We start from the raw sequence: 15969 nt of genomic DNA, 5'->3' as shown, positions 1-15969 counted from the left end.
TTTTTAAAACATATTTGGTTTTACTAAGCTTTTATTTTTTAGCCTTATGGCTTTGTATCATTTTTAAAGGGATTCTTTAGTCCTTCTCTATACAAAAATATTCCCCCAGGCTTTCTTCAAGTATTTTTAGGATGTAAAGAATTTTAACATTTGACCTTTTGATCCATTTAGAATTTATTTTGGTGTAAAGAGTGAGGTAAAACTCTTTTTCTCTAGATGGTATTTGGATAGTGTCTTAAATCAGCCGTCCCCAGCCTTTTTGGCACCGGCCCGTGGATCGGTCCCACGGATGCGGGTTAGAGGGGGTGGTTTGGGCTGATTCAAGCACAGCAGCGTTGGCACTCTGACGAGAATCTACTGCTGATGCTAATCTGATAGGAGGTGGAACTTAGATGGTGATACAAGCAATGGGGAGTGGCTGTAAATACAGATGAAGCTTCATGCGCTTGCCAGCTGCTCATCTCCTAACAGGCTACAGACCAGTACCAGTCCATGGTCCCAGGACTGGGGACCCCAGTCTTAGATGTTGAGTACCAGGAATGGCTCTCTCATGAAATGTGCTCTGGAATTTGCCAAACTCTTTAGTCTATGAATTGAGATTTAACTTTTCTTTTTTTTTCAGAATAAAGCATTTCAACTTTTGAGAATTTTGCAACATATGGCTTAAGTATCCTCTTGGAAAAATTAGCTAGAAGTTTCCAGAGAGTATTCAAGCAAGTTGTATTATGTTAAAAAGGTTAATAGTGTAATGAAATTGGTCTTGAGCAAACAGGTTTTGGATGGACAACTTTGACATGTATACTGTGAAGGTATGAATCAACTTGTCAAACTCACAATTTATTCTTTGTGTTATAGGAGAGTACAGTTTTGAGGAACTTTTGAAAACTGTGTAGCTAACCTCTGTATCACTATTTTGACGTGTATTCTGTTAATGTGACATTAAGGAGGAAAGGGTTTAGTGGTCAGATATGTTTCAGAAATACTGTAATAAACCAAGTTAAACAGATTATGTAACTAGTGGACTGTTAGACTATCATGGGCTGTAAATTCTGAATCTTCAAGGGCGAGGATCATGTAGGCAATATTCCTCCAAGCTAGTTTACTATCAGATTCTTTCCTCACAGATTGTCTTTCTTAGGACTAGTTGTTTGGGAAACAGTGTTCTCTCTCAGAATAATGGATTCAAGGGACTATTTAAATTAAGAATTCAAGACCTGTTGATGGTCACTTCTTAACTGTTTTATGTTTTATCTGCAGTTTCTTTACTTCCTTCATTGAGTTCTCATGTTCTTAATTTATGGAGCTTAAACTAAAGCCATTAAAGTACGAATTGGGTAGGCACAGTTATTGAACTGTCACCTGGTGACATTGTGAAGAACAGAAGTGTGGCTTTTGAAAATGGGGGACTGCAAATGTACTAGTTATTAAAAAGGAGAAGATACCACAAATTCTAGTCTAGTGAACTAGTCTCTGGCTAAGGTCCATAGCGTATGTTCTGTCATGTGTCAGAGAGGGCTTCCCTGGTGGCTCAGACAGTAAAGAATCTGACTGCAGTGCAGGAGACTCGGGTTCGCTCCCTGGGTCAGGAAGATCCCCCGGAGAAGGGAATGACTATCCACTCTAGTATTCTTGCCTGGGAAATCCCATGAACAGATGTGCTTGGCAGGCTACAGTCTATGGGGTTGCAAAGAGTCAAACACGACTGAGAAACTAAGCATGTATATATGGCTTATGGTAAGAAATGAAGGGCTCCTTAGGAGTCAACCAGGACTTCCTGAGAAAGGCCCTGTCACCATGACATCTTTGCCTTTTGGACAGGGTCCCCAGATTAGTGAATCAGAGAAGCAGAGTAATGTCTAGATTTCAGTAAGGCATTTGAGAGTTTGTCTTGTGATGCTTCCGCAGATTGGGTACGTGTGGACTAGACTGTAATGTGATTAAGATTTGTAACCAGTTGAATAAATCATTCCAGAAGAGCTGCTCAATGGGGAGTGACTGCTTCATGGGTGTAGGGTTCCTTCTGGGTGGTGGAAATTTTCTGGAATTAGATAGTCATGGTGGTTGCACAACATTGTGAATATACTAAAACCACTGAACTCCATTCTGTAAAATGGTTAAAAAATGGTGAATCTATCTAATATACATTGTAGCTCAAAAAAAGGAGCTGCTAGATTTTTAATTCAAAGATAACTTGTTAGGGCATGTTGCATGTAAAACATTTGTGTTTGGACTTGTGAATGTATTAGTGGTATATTGATCAAACTTCAGTTGCTGGAGTGGTTAATATGCTGCACATGGTTAATACATGACAGATTTTGCTTTCAAGATACCTTGAACGTAACTGTGACGTCCTGCACTGGGGTTTAAAAAATGGAGTGTCTGCAACACAGGATAGAGAAGTAGCATTAGTAGGGAGAGGATTAGTGAGAAGAAAAACAAAATGAACCAAACCTGAGATTTCTTTTTTATTTTAGGAGCTAAGGCAATGGTGAAAATCCCATGGACGGAGGAGCCTGGTAGGCTGCAGTCCATGGGGTCGCTAAGAGTGGAATATGACTGAACGACTTCACTTTCACTTTTCACTTTCATGCATTGGAGGAGGAAATGGCAACCCACTCCAGTGTTCTTGCCTGGAGAATCCCAGGGACGGGGGAGCCTGGTGGGCTGCCGTCTATGGGGTCGCACAGAGTTGGACACGACTGAAGTGACTTAGCAGTAGCAGCAATGCAGCTGCTGACTTTCTTTCTTTCTTTTTTTAATTGGAGGATAATTGCTTTATAATATTGTATTGGTTTCTGCCATACATCAACATGAATCAGCCACAGGTATACATGAGATGTTTATTAACTCACTAGTAGAAATGTGACCTATGCAGCAAAGGAAGAGGTGGTCCTACCGTCCTCTGTAAGAATCAGAGGCTACCTGAAGCTGGTTTTATGTTCTGGAGGCCATACTTTTAAGAGGGACCTTGATAGGTATGTGGTGGGGTTCCTTCACACCCACAGCAGGCACTGCTGATACATCAGGATCCTTCCCTGGGGAACCACTCCCAGTCAGTGGGTGTCTGTCCTCTAGTTGAGACTTGGTTATCGCTCTGGGCCTAGAGCATGTTGAGTGAGCATGTCCAGCATTAAGAAAGGTCTAGGTTGGGAAGATCCCCTGGAGGAAGGAGGGCATGGCAATCCACTCCAGTATTCTTGCCTGGAGCCCATGGACAGAGGAGCCTGGTGGGGTACAGTCCATGGTGTCCCAAAGAGTCGGACATGACTGAGTGACTGAGCACAGCACAGCACGGAGATTATAACGCTTGGGGAGTAACTGAAGGACTGAGATCACTTAATATGGAAACAAAATTTAGAGGGAACACAGAATCATAGAATTGCGAAGATCAACCCCTCCTCCAGTGTAGGAATTTATTCACCCGTTAATGTTTTGCCTGCCATTACTTAAAAATCCCTGAAAAATGAAAGAGGGTTTCAATTTATCATGTACAGTACCAGAGGAACAGAACTTGTCAATAAAAATCTGCTTAATATGAGGAAGAACTTTGTAACAAGTTTCTCAAAACTTGCTTTGAGAAAACGCATGTTGCAGATTTTTACGTACAGATTGTATAACGGTTAGTGGAAGATTTACGTTCTAACCTAAGGGCTTTCTCAGGTTACTTAAAATTGTTTTTATTTCCATTTCATATTATTAAAAGGTACTTTTATTTTGAATGACTTGATGATATTCCATTGCTCATTGTATTTTTTTTTCTGACATGGCTAAAAATGTTGGGATGGTTATGTTGCGTGCTTAGTCGCTTCAGTTGTGTCTGACTCTTTGCGACCCCATGGACTGTAGTCCACCAGGCTCCTCTGTCCATGGGATTTTTCAGGCAAGCACACTGAAATGAGCTGCCATTTCCTTCTCCAGGGAATCTTCCAGACCTAGGAATTAAACCTGGGTCTCCTGTATTGCAGGCGGATTCTTGACTGACTGAGCTACAAGGGAAGAGTTATTCATAAATTACTCAACATCAAAGGATGAAAGATCTAACTGATGTCAAAAGGCAATATAGATTGCCCTGGAAATGATGCAAAAAGTTAATGTGTGAAAGTTTAGCTAAGGAGGAGGTTCTTTTATGGCTTGGGTTTTGCAATATAGTCTGAAATAGTATGGGAGGGAATGGACAGCATAACTGTGTGTGTGTGTTTGTCTCACTCTCTTGTGCTCCTTTAGGGGTGAGTCTTTTTCCACTTCTTGGTGTCGAACAGCATCTCCTGTCACAGTGCTTTTCACAGAGTAGATGCTCAGAATATCATTCCATTGAATTGGTGAAAAGTTGTGTGGAATAGGGGGGCTCTGGTGGTTAAGAGAATTCCATTATTGATGATGATGAGAGTTTAGCATTCTTTCTTCTTTCTTTCATTATTTGGCTGTATTAATCATTGAGTGGTCCTCAAGCAAGAGAGAAAACAGTTTGTGACATTCAGCAGTTATTTACTGAGCACCATGCTTCAAATAGAAATCAGAAAAGGATTCCACCCTTACCTTCTTAAATAATGTTAAGAGATAAAGAGATACTGAGAAAGTCTAGAGGAAGTTTGGAGGAAGAAGGGATTATTTCCAGTGGTAGACGGTGGGAGAGTTCATGGACGGAGGTGCCTTTTGAAAGTACTACTTGAATTGTCAGAGATTGGCGGTGCCGATCAGAAGTTTTATCAACCTTTATTCTTAGTACACATCTCCATCCCTGGCTTCCCATGTCACAACTTGATGAACTCTACTTTCTCTAAGAGCTCCCTCATTTTTTCTGGCCCTAACAAATTTACCGCATCTCCTTTATCATGCCATCTTGACTTCCTTCCCTGTAGCAATGGGAGAACTGTTTTTCTTCTTAAGATTCAATCTTCTCTCTGTGGTTTGGATCCTGTCCCTTCTTGTCTTCTAGGGTTCTTATCCAGTGTTTTTTCCTTAACTTGAGCTCATAACTTGATTTTTTTTTTTTTCGGATTCTTTTTCTTTAGCACATAAATATCCTCACCCATTTTAGATAGACTCCCTCAATCCGAGACCCTGTCTAGGATTATTGTCTCTTATTTTCTCCTTCAAGGAAAGCTTGTCTTTATTCCCTATGTCCACTTTTTTGGTGTGTCTTAACTTAGGTGGATATGATCGTGTGCCCTCCTTTACCCCCACTGTGATTTCTCTTTCTCGAGTCACCAATGACCTGATTGCTGTGCCCACTGGAAAATTTTCATGACTTATTTTATTTAATCTCTGCAGCATTTGACACTCTTGTCTTTTCACTTCATGAGATTTTCTTCCTTTTAACTGGGTATCTTTTTATGCTTTAAAATTTTGATCTGTGTAAAAATATATTGCCTATCTAAGAAAATAAATTTAGGCAGTGCCTCCTCCAAGAAGCTTACTTGGACACTCATCCTTCCTCCAGGTCTGAGTTAGATGTCCCTCTCTTGTGTCTCTATGGACGTCCCAAGTGACTCAGTGGTAAAGAATCCACCTGCCAATGCAGAAGATGCGGGTTCGATCCCTGGGTCGGAAAGATCCCCTGGGGGTAGGGCATGACAACCTGTTCCAGTATTCTTGCCTGAAAAATCCCATCAACAGAGGAGCCTGGCAGGCTGCAGTCCATGGGGTCACAAAAAGTTGGATGTGACTGAGCACACACACACTCTTGTGTCTTTTTAGCTCCTGCCCCCCAAGTGTCTTTATTGTAGTTTTCACAGTATGCTGCTTTATATTTATGTCTTATCTAATTTACTGTGAGCCTTAGGGGCTTCCCTAGTGGCTCAGATGGTGAAGAATCTGCCTGCAGTGCAGGAACCCTGGATTTGATCCTTGTGTCAGGAAGATCCTATGGAGAAGGAAATGGTTACCCACTCTAGTATTCTTGCCTGGAGAATCCCATGGACAGAGCAGCCTGGTGGACTACAGTCCATGGGGGTCACAAAAAGTCAGACATGACTGAGTGACTTTTTTTTTTTTCACTTTAGAGACCAGGGTTTATGTCTTTCATGATTATCACAGTTAACCCCACCTCTTGATACATTCTCACTAACGATTAGATTTGATCATTAACTTTTTTGGTGTATTCTTGGTCTGCAGGCTCTCCTTGTTCCCCTGGGCTCTAGCAGCTGCTGCAGTTGGCAGTGACTCAGAGAACTGGTTTTTTTGCAAAGAAATATGTGCCTGTCTTCCACCTAGTAGAGGACTCTCACCTGTTTTTTTTTTTTTTCTCAAGAGCTGATTGCAATCAGCAGTGACTAGGCTGAGGCTTTAGCTTACTTTGAAGTTTTTTTTTTTTTTTTCATTTAGGGTTAGAAGGTCTTTCATGCTTTATGATATATGGTAAAGTCAAGGTGGATGGGTGGATAGGTTGAACATGGTAATGTTTCACCAGGCTGAGCTTCTGAAGATTTGGTCCTGCTGCTAAGTTGCTTCAGTTGTGTCCGACTCTCTGTGACCCCATAGACGGCAGCCCACCAGGCTCCTCTGTCCCTGGGATTCTCCAGGCAAGAATACTGGAGTGGGTTGCCATTTCCTCCTCCAATGCATGAAAGTGAAAAGTGAAAGTGAAGTCGTTCAGTCATATTCCACTCTTAGCGACCCCATGGACTGCAGCCTACCAGGCTTCTCCGTCCATGGGATTTTCCAGGCAAGAGTACTGGAGTGGGGTGGGTTAATCCTGTTTGTCCAGAACTTTTCACTGAAGTATAGTTTAAATACCATAAAATTCTCTCATTTTCAGTGTATAACTCAGTGATTTTTAGTAAATTTACCAAATGGTGCAACCGTCACCATAGTCTACCACCCTGGTTAAGATGAGGGACCGTTTTGAAATTCAGACATTTAATTTTGGCACATGAACCTGGCATACCTCATGTCCAGTTCAGCAGAATGAAATGATTAGTTCAGGGATGGGTCTGTATTAGGTATCGAGGAACACAGAGGTTAAACTAAGTTACTTAAGATGAAGAAAAAAAAAGTCCCTTCTACTTCTCACTTATTCCTATAGCTGTTCAGATTGGTTTAAATCATATTCAGAAGTTTCTTTTAAAACAGATACTATCAAGATTTCTCATTTTGCGTGTATGGCTTGGAAAGCTAGCCTTTGTCATGTCTTGCCTAGGTGACTGCCTGCCTTTCTTCAGTAGTTCTGCAGCCATTAATAGCCCCTCTTCCTAATCCATTGTGTTTGGAGTGATCTTGTAAATCAGACCTAATCACTTCCTTCCCTGTTTCAAATCCTTCAAAGTTTCTGTACAGTTTCTTCCTTTGGCTTGACATATTCCCCCCATCAAGACACACAGACACACACTCACACACATTAACACATAAATGCCATTTTCTCTGGGAACCCAGCCCTAATTCCCCTCCCTTTTCATATGGTGAGGAATGCCTTTTTGAATAATCTACACTCCTTTTTCTCAGGACTGGGTTTTTGCCACACAGTGTTGAAATTATGAGGCTGTTTCCAAAGCTGAGACGGTGCTCATATGTGTTAGTGGCTCAGTACTTATCCTATTTATGAGGAAAGATGGCCTACTCGGAGGTTTTTCCTCAGTGAGTCATGCAGACATTTGGGGGGCATTTGCTCTGCAAGCTGGGTGTGTACCCGCCGAGCCGCTCCTGGAGGAACCGAATCTCAGTGGTTTGGAGTAGTCAGTTCCGGCATTGGTGTGTTCCGCTTCTGTATTGCACAGAGCTGGGAAACCGCTCAAGTCATGTGCTGGGTGGAACTTGTTCAACTGGTTTCCTCTTCACAGACCCCTAATTCAGATTCCCACCTTGATTCTTCTCTCCGTATGCTCTCGGTCTGGGCTTGTTTCAAGGCTTACCACATGAGAGTCCTCCAAATAGTCATTTCTTTGTCTTGCTGAGTGGTGGGATGGGTAGGGCCACGTAGATGCTCCCTTTGACAGATGTTATCAGGGAACCCACGCGTTACTGGGTGTCAGGCTCTAGAAGCAGGTTTATTTCTGGGATTTGGCTGTCCCCTACACATGCACAAACATATAGCTACCAAAAGTTAGAGCCTTAGCGCTTATATGTGTTACCTCAGTTAATCCTCACAGCAGTTTTATGAGAATAGGTGCCATTCCTAATCCTGCTTTACAGACAGGAAGCTGAAGCTCAGAGAGGTATAGTTAGATAGATTGTTCTTGCTCATTATTTCCTTCCCTCTTTTCTCAAGGAAGAAGTGGGTATGTTCCTTTCCATAGATAACTGCCCCCCACCCCCCTCCGTGTTCTTCAGAATCTTCTTTACTTTTTGTTTCTTGTGTCTTTAGTCCCTCTTTCCTTGCAAGGTGCAAATAAATGCCTCTTCTTCAATTATTTAAAAAAAGAGAGAGGGAAATACATGCCCTCCCTGGCTGTGCCACCACTGCAGACTCAGTCGGTCAGTTCAGTCACTCAGTCATGTCTGACTCTTTGCAACCCCAACTTTTTGTTTTTCTCTCTTCTTTCTTTATTTCTGGCTGTGCTGGGTCTTCGTTGCTGCTCTTGGGGGCTGCTCTTCGTTGCAGCGTGCAGACTTCTCATCTCAGTGGCTTCTCTTGTGGTGGAGCACGGGCTCTGGGGCCCTAGCAGGTTTCAGTAGTTGGGGCACAAGGGCTTAGTTGCTCCACAGTATGTGAGATCTTCCTGGACCAGGGATCGGACCCGTGTCCCCTGCATTGGAAGGTAGATTCTTAAACACTGGACCACCAGGGAAGTCCTAACCCTTTCTTTATTCCCCTGGTTTTTCTTCTTCCCTTTTTAGATTTCTTGAGAAAGAACTCTACACTTGCTGTCTCTGGTTCTCCACCTCTAGTGCCGTTTCTGGAGATAGTATCTGATCCTGTCTCACCACTCCACTGAGACGCCCCCTGTTGGGGTCCCAGATGACCTTCTTTCTTATTTGCCAGGTCCTTTTCTTCTTGCCACCCATCTCTGTGCAGCATTTGAAGTTGGTGACCTCCCCAGTTTCCTAAAATGTTTTCTTCCTTGACTGCCATCATGTGATTCTCTCATAGTTCTCATTTTACCATGGTAACTGTTCTTTCTCTGTAATATTCGCCTCTTAAGTGTCAGCGTTTTCCAAGGCACAGTCCTGGAACTTGAAAACAGTCTTTCTCTAGGGAGCTCATCCACTCCCGAGGTGCCACTTTTCAAATCTGGGTCTCCAACCTGGTCTTTCTCTTGAGTTTTTCAGACTTGTACTTCCATCACGTCTCTGCCTGGGTGTCTCATGGACCGCTCCAGTTGAACATGTTTCAGACATGAGCTTTTCATTCTGGCCTGCTTCCCCAGGGGTCCCCAGCCTTGTTTAATGGCATGGTCTTTTATTTAGCCATCCATTCCACGAGTCACCAAATCATCTCTTAAAAATAAAACAACCTTGTTCCTTTTACAGAAGTTTTTGCAAGTTTGCTATAGATGGTACACGTTGCCAGTGGGACAGTGTGAGAATGTGAAGTTTCCCTACATACTAGGCAATAATAAGTTACTATTCTTTTTTATCTTTGCCATTCTGATAGCTGAAAATGGTTTTATTGTTACTTTAATTTGAATTCCTTTGATCAGTAGTGAGATTAAGATTTTTTCCCCCATAATTGCTGGTTATTTGTATTCTTTTCTGAATTGCCTGTTTGTGTTTCTAGAGCATTTTCCTAGGGAAATATTTGTCATTTTATTTATTTAAAGCATATATATGTGTGTGTGTGTGTGTGTGTGCATGTGTGTGCATCTAAAAATTATGTGAGAGGGGACTTCCTAGGCGGTCCAGTGGTTAGGGCTCCATGCTTCCACGGTGGAGGGTGGGACTCAGGTTCAGTCCCTCATCAGGGAACGAAGATCCCGCATGCCATGTGGCCAAAAAATAAAAATAAAGATTATGGGAGATTATTAGCTCCTTGTTATGGGTTGCAGATTTCTCCTCCGGCTTCTTTCAAATTTTAATTTTTTTAAATTGCTTTGTAGAAGTTTAACTGATTAGCCAGTTTATTTCTCGCTTTTAAAAAATGATTTCTGTATCCACAGTCTTGTTTGGAAAGGCCTTTCTCATTTCAAGGTTATATGACCATTCATTTATTTATTTTTAAATGTTTTTAATTTGTAATGTTAATTTTAAAAATTAAAAAAATTTTAACATTAATTTTTAAATGTTTTTAAATCTCTAATCCACTTGATTTTTAATGTAAGGTCAGGAGCTTTTTTTTTTCCCCCCCATTTGTCTTGTAAACCTTCATCTTTCTCAGTGTCCTTCTAACCCCTACTCCCAGCCATATAACAGATCTTCAGATGGGGTCAGTTCTTTCTCTGAAATTACTCATCATTTTTCTGTTTCCGCCATTGCCCTAACTGAAGACCTTACTACCTCTCCCCTGGATTCTTGCGCAGGGGCCATGCTAATCTTCTCTGTATCGTTCCAATTTTAGTATATGTGCTGCCGAAGCGAGCCCTCCCCTGGATTCTTGAAGTAGTTGCCTAATATTTCTCTGTTGACTCTGTCTTCTGTGCTGTTGTCCTGGTTACCATGCTGAATGTCAGATCTGACCAAGCTGCTCTTCTGCTCACAAAGTTTTGTGGTTTCCATTGCCTGCAGATTAAAATCCTGATGTTACAGCTACATCTCCACGTACTCCTCTACCACAAGGATTTGTCATTCCTTAAATATGCCATTTGTTTTCAGTCCTTTTTGCTCTTTTTTTGTGCTGTCTCCTTTATCTTCAGTGTCTGTTTTTCCCGTTTTCACCTCTCTACATACAATTTATCTTAAAAAGCCTAGTGCAAATATCATCTCCTATTGTAGCCAGCAGTGTAAGCATCTTTCTTCTCAGAGGGTGGTCTCCAGGTATCCAGCACTTTTTTATGCCACTGCAAGGTTGCACAAAGTGATCCATTAGAAATTTTTCCTAAATGGGTACGTGACTGTCAGAGGACATTTTAAAAATACATATAAATCAAAGTTTTATCAAAATAGGGTAAATATGAAATTATATCAAGACTATTTATAAGAATTATTATGCCATTATAGTAAAGATGGGCTTTTATATAAGCATGTATTTTTCACAGTAGGGGTGTCAACTTCAGTGTTTAATAGGTGTCCTTTTTGGTACTTGATGGAATAAGGGTTGTTAATGAGGGCCATGCCCTGTGGTTTAGGATGCTTTAAGAAGCATCAGAACTTGAGCATTAAGAACTTGAGTATTAAGTAGATGATAACTATTATTATTTTCAAAGGAGGCAATATATTGCAGCAATTGAGTTTGAGCTTTAGAATCATACCAGCTTGGGTTTAATTGTGAGCTCAGCCACTTACTAGACAAGTAATCTTGGATAAGTTACTTTACTTTGAGGAGCCCATGTTTTTTTTGTTTTTTGTTTTTTAAATCAGTAAAGTAAGAATAATAATACCATTTACCGTAAGAGGTTTTGCAAGGATCAACTGAGATAATACATGTGAAGTAGTTAGCTTAATGTCTGCCAAAATTGAAAAATAGTGTTAGAGATTTTTTTTTTTAGCATTATTTGTAGAAAACGAACCATTTAAACGTTACTTTTCCTGTTTAATGGTTGTGTTTCAGGTAATGTCACTTAATTTTTTCTTTTTTTTTTTTTTAGTAATTTTCATTTGAGTTAGATTTGTTAAAGCTGTTGTAGGGTTAAACTTGAGGAGAAAATGTTCAAAGTTTATATCCCTTTTTGTGGGAGGAAGGACTAACACCTCTGTTCTCCATTTCCTTACTGTGGAGAGTTTTGTCGCTGAGGCCTGTCTGTGGCCCTAGGGAGACACCTCATCACAGACAAGAGTGTGCCGGTGTCACTTGTTGGTATAATATTCTCAGAACTTTTTTTTTTTAAAGTGACTTATTTTTTAAAACATTGGTACTTGAAGAAAAATTTTAAAAGCCTATATTGTTGCCAAAGAGATTTTCTAAAACACAGATCTGATCAGGTCACTTCTGAGTTAAAATCCTCCAGTGTCCCTTGTGCCGGATGGAGAGGTTTCTTAGCTGATAAACAGGCCTTGCACCATCCAAGCTGCTCTTTTTTCTCATCGTTACCTCCTACTTTCCCTTCCAGCAACGTCAGTGCTGAACTGTTCTGTAACCCACTGTGTTTTCTCAGCCCTCCCTTCCTTTGTACATGGTATGTATTCTACCTGGAGGCCTTCTCTGCTTTGGCCATTTGGTTGACTCCTCACCATTCTTCAAAATCCACTAGTATTTATAGATAATGTGAAGCTGGGAGAGAAGTTAGTATTTCGGGCCACAGAATTAGGATCTGCAAATATGTTGACATTCAGGACAATGGGCTGAATCAAGCTGAAAGAAATGTACTAGAGATGAGTGCAAATAAGAATCTAATATACGGAACTGCAGAGATCAGGTTTAGCAGCAGTGTATTTGGGGGAAACCATACTAAGAAACTCTGTTGATTAGAAAAGTGTTATACAATAATTTAATCAAGGCTTTATCTGTGGTTTTGGTCTGTTCAGAATGAAGAAGTGATGTTCCAGTTCCATTTCAGGCCAGTCAGACCACACCTGGAACATAAGTGTTCAGAGATGAATGAGGAAGACTCGAGGGGCAGGGAGTCACATCTCAGACTCCTGGTAGCACCAGCTGATGCTCTGAGTGCTGACTTTATGCAGGCACTGTTCTTAATGCTTTGTGTGGTAATCTCTTTTAACCCTCACGGTTGTCCTGTGAGGTAGGTGCTGTTCTCTTTTCTTGAGGCATACGTGAAGGAACTGGAATCGTCTTACTGACAGAAGTGTCAGCATGTGACTCATCATATGAGAGGAAAGGAGGAAAAGCACATATGTTTTAAAAATATTGGCCAAGCCCTGTGCTTAAGCCCTGCATTTCATATGTAATCTCATTTAAGCCTCAACAATAGACCTATCCGCAAAGTATTGTTATTCCCTTTTAACAAATGAAGAAATTGGGTAAGTGACTCACACTCTTGATAAGTAACAGAGACAGGATATCTGGAGAAGGAAATGGCAATCCACTCCAGTACTATTGCCTGGAAAATCCCATGGACAGAGGAGCCTGGTAGGCTACAGTCCATGGGGTCGCAAAGAGTCGGACACGACTGAGCAATCTTCACCGTATCCTGCCTGAGGACAGTGTTATCTTAAAATGTAAATTATGGGAGTAGGTCTTATGAGGTCTTTACAACCTCCAGACATTCTTTGGATTATATAATTTCATTGTTAACACTAGCAAGCGGGTACTCTTTCTGCCCCCTTCTGATGCCTATGTCAGAAGCTTTCTCTATCTCCTTTATACTTTAATAAAACTTTATTACACACACACACACACACACAAAAACAGAGACAAGATATAAATCCAGATCTTTAAAAGTCCCCAGCCATTTCTGGACACATTATATTTTAATTCCATATGTTGTCTTGCTCCATGAGGGAGTTTAGGGTACTCATGGGGAGCTGATGCTGGCTTAATAAAAAGCTTTTTGGCTACTAGAATCCTGAGATGAAACGGGTTAATAATTTAAATGTGTGATTTCACGTCAGCATCAGTGATCAGGGGTCAGCCTGGATGCTCATATACTTCAGCTTACTCAGTCCCGTCCAACTCTTTGCGACCCCATGGACTGTATCCCGTAAAGCTTCTTTATCCATGGGATTCCCCAGGGAAGAATACTGGAGTAGGATTTTCTAATCCAGGAGATCTTCTCAACCTGGGGATTGAACCCCCCTCTCTTGTGCCCCTTAACTTGCAGGTGGATTCTTTACCACTGAGCCACCACAGAGTCAGTTTACAGCATGATTTGACCAAGATGTTTTGGGAGTATTCAGGCGTTAAAGTGAGGGAGGGAGTGGGAGGTGAGAGGGGAGTGGAGGAGTTAGGTAGACTGGAAGGGTTTTAATGAGCCTTCCAACCGTGAAATTCTATGAATAGTAAGATAATTTTCAACATGAGAGTTGGTAACATGAGAATTGTGTTGGCCAATGACTTTTCTTTTGTGCATATATTTTGTTTATTCATTCAGTTAGTTTTTGTTTTTCTGGCCTCACTGCACGGTGTGTGGGATCATAGTTTCCCAGCAGGAATCCACCCTGTGCCCCTTGCATTGAAAGCGTGTAGTCTTAACTGCTGGACTGCCAAGGAAGTCCCAAACTTATTTTATTTTATTTAGATTTCAGCTTTATTTAGGTACAAGTAGCATATAAAATTGTAGGACTTTGAAAGCAAGCACATTGTGATGATGTGATGTATGTATATATTGTGAAAGGATTTCCTCTGTCTAGTTAACATATCCATCACCTCACATGTTTATCTTTTTTCTTTCTTTTTTGGTGAGAACATTTACAGTTCTGCTGTCTTTCAGTTATACTATACAGTGTTATCAAGTATAGTCACTGTGTTTTATGTTAGCTCCCCCCTATTCATCTTACAGGTGTGCCTTTGCATCCTTTTACCAATCTCTCCCTATTTTCTCCAGGCCCTACCTCCTGGCAAGCACTAAAAGTTTGACTTTATTTATTTATTTTATCAGATTCCACATATGATTGATACCATACAGTATTTTCCCCCCCTTTGGTTTATTCTACTTAGCATACTGCCCTCAAGATCCGTCCATGTTGTCACAAGTGGCAGGATTTCCTTCATTTTCATGGCTGAATAATATTTCTTTGTATGTATATGCATACTTGATGCTGGGAAAGATTGAAGGCAGGAGGAGAAGGGGACGACTGAGGACGAGATGGTTGGATAGCGTCACCAACTCAATGGACATGAGTTTGAGCAAACTTTGGGAGATGGTGAAGGACAGGGAAGCCTGGTGTGCTGCAGTCCATGGGGGTCACAAAGAGTCAGATACAGGCGACTGAACGCAACAACAACAGTGCATATATCATAACCTCTTTACCCATTCGTTCATGCGTGGGTCCTTGGGTTGTTTCCATATCTTGGCTGTTGTGAATAGTGTTGTGATGATTGTGAGAGTGCAAATATATTTTTGATGTCCTGTCTTCATTTCCTTTGGACATATAGTCATCCCTCTGTATCCGCAGGTTCAGCATCTATGGATTCAGTCAACTGTGGATTGAAAATATCCAGGGAAAAAGTAATTCTGAAAAGTTTCAAAAAGCAAAACTTGAATTTGCTGCTTGGCAGCAATTATTTACATAGCATTTACATTGTATTTACAATAACTTACATAGCATTTACAATGTATCAGGTATTAGAAGTAATCTACAGATGATTTAAAGTATATGGGGAGGGTGTGCTTAGGTTGTATGCAAATACTACACCATTTTATATACAGGAGTTGAGCATCCTTGGATTTGGGGTCTTATCCGAGTCCAAGATTTGGGTCCTGAAACCACCCTGTTAATACCCAGGGACGTCCGTATACCCAGCAGTGGGACTGCTGTATGAAAGGCAGTTCTGTTCTTAATTTTTTGAGGAATGTCCATATTGCCTCCATAGTGGCCGCACCAATTTATATTCCCACTGTTGACTGGAAAAAAAAAGTGCAGTCTGAAAGTTGAGAATATGTTTTATTCGGCTGACTTAAACTCGAGAGACAGCCTCTCAGATAGCTCGGAAGGACTGTTTCAAAGAGGTAAGGGAGGAGCCAGGAAAAAATGAGAGTTTTTTGGGAAAAAAAGCCCAAAATGCTCAGGTAGTCGGAACATCGTAAGATTACTGCTATCAACAACACCACCACCACCCAGACATCTCAAGTTAACAAATTTAGTGCTTTTCTACATATGGGAAGATGCAGGAGTCTGAGCTTATTGAAATTATTCCTTTTTTTTTTTTTTTGGAGGTACACTGTGCACCTTGTGGGATCTTAGTTCCCCAACCAGAAATCGAACCTGTGGTCCCCTGCATTGGAATCACAGCCTTGTCTAACTCAATGAAACTAAGCCATGCCGTATGGGGCCACCCAAGATGGATGGGTCATGGTGGAGAGATCTGACAGAATGTGGTCCACT

The 15969-nt window shown here is 41.2% G+C and overlaps 1 protein-coding gene and 1 pseudogene across 1 annotated transcript in view; one reads left to right on the top strand and one right to left on the bottom strand.

The window, feature by feature from the left end:
• Window positions 1-15969, top strand: part of IQGAP1 (IQ motif containing GTPase activating protein 1) — a 107078-nt gene that overhangs the window by 16045 nt on the left and 75064 nt on the right. The window lies entirely within an intron of this gene.
• Window positions 10356-10453, bottom strand: LOC112443375 (uncharacterized; annotated as a pseudogene).

The sequence above is a fragment of the Bos taurus genome, chromosome 21, assembly GCF_002263795.3.
Source record: "Bos taurus isolate L1 Dominette 01449 registration number 42190680 breed Hereford chromosome 21, ARS-UCD2.0, whole genome shotgun sequence".
NCBI lineage: Eukaryota > Metazoa > Chordata > Mammalia > Artiodactyla > Bovidae > Bos > Bos taurus.
The sequence above is the reverse complement of the archived record's forward strand: the minus strand, read 5'-3'. Positions and strand labels throughout refer to the sequence as shown.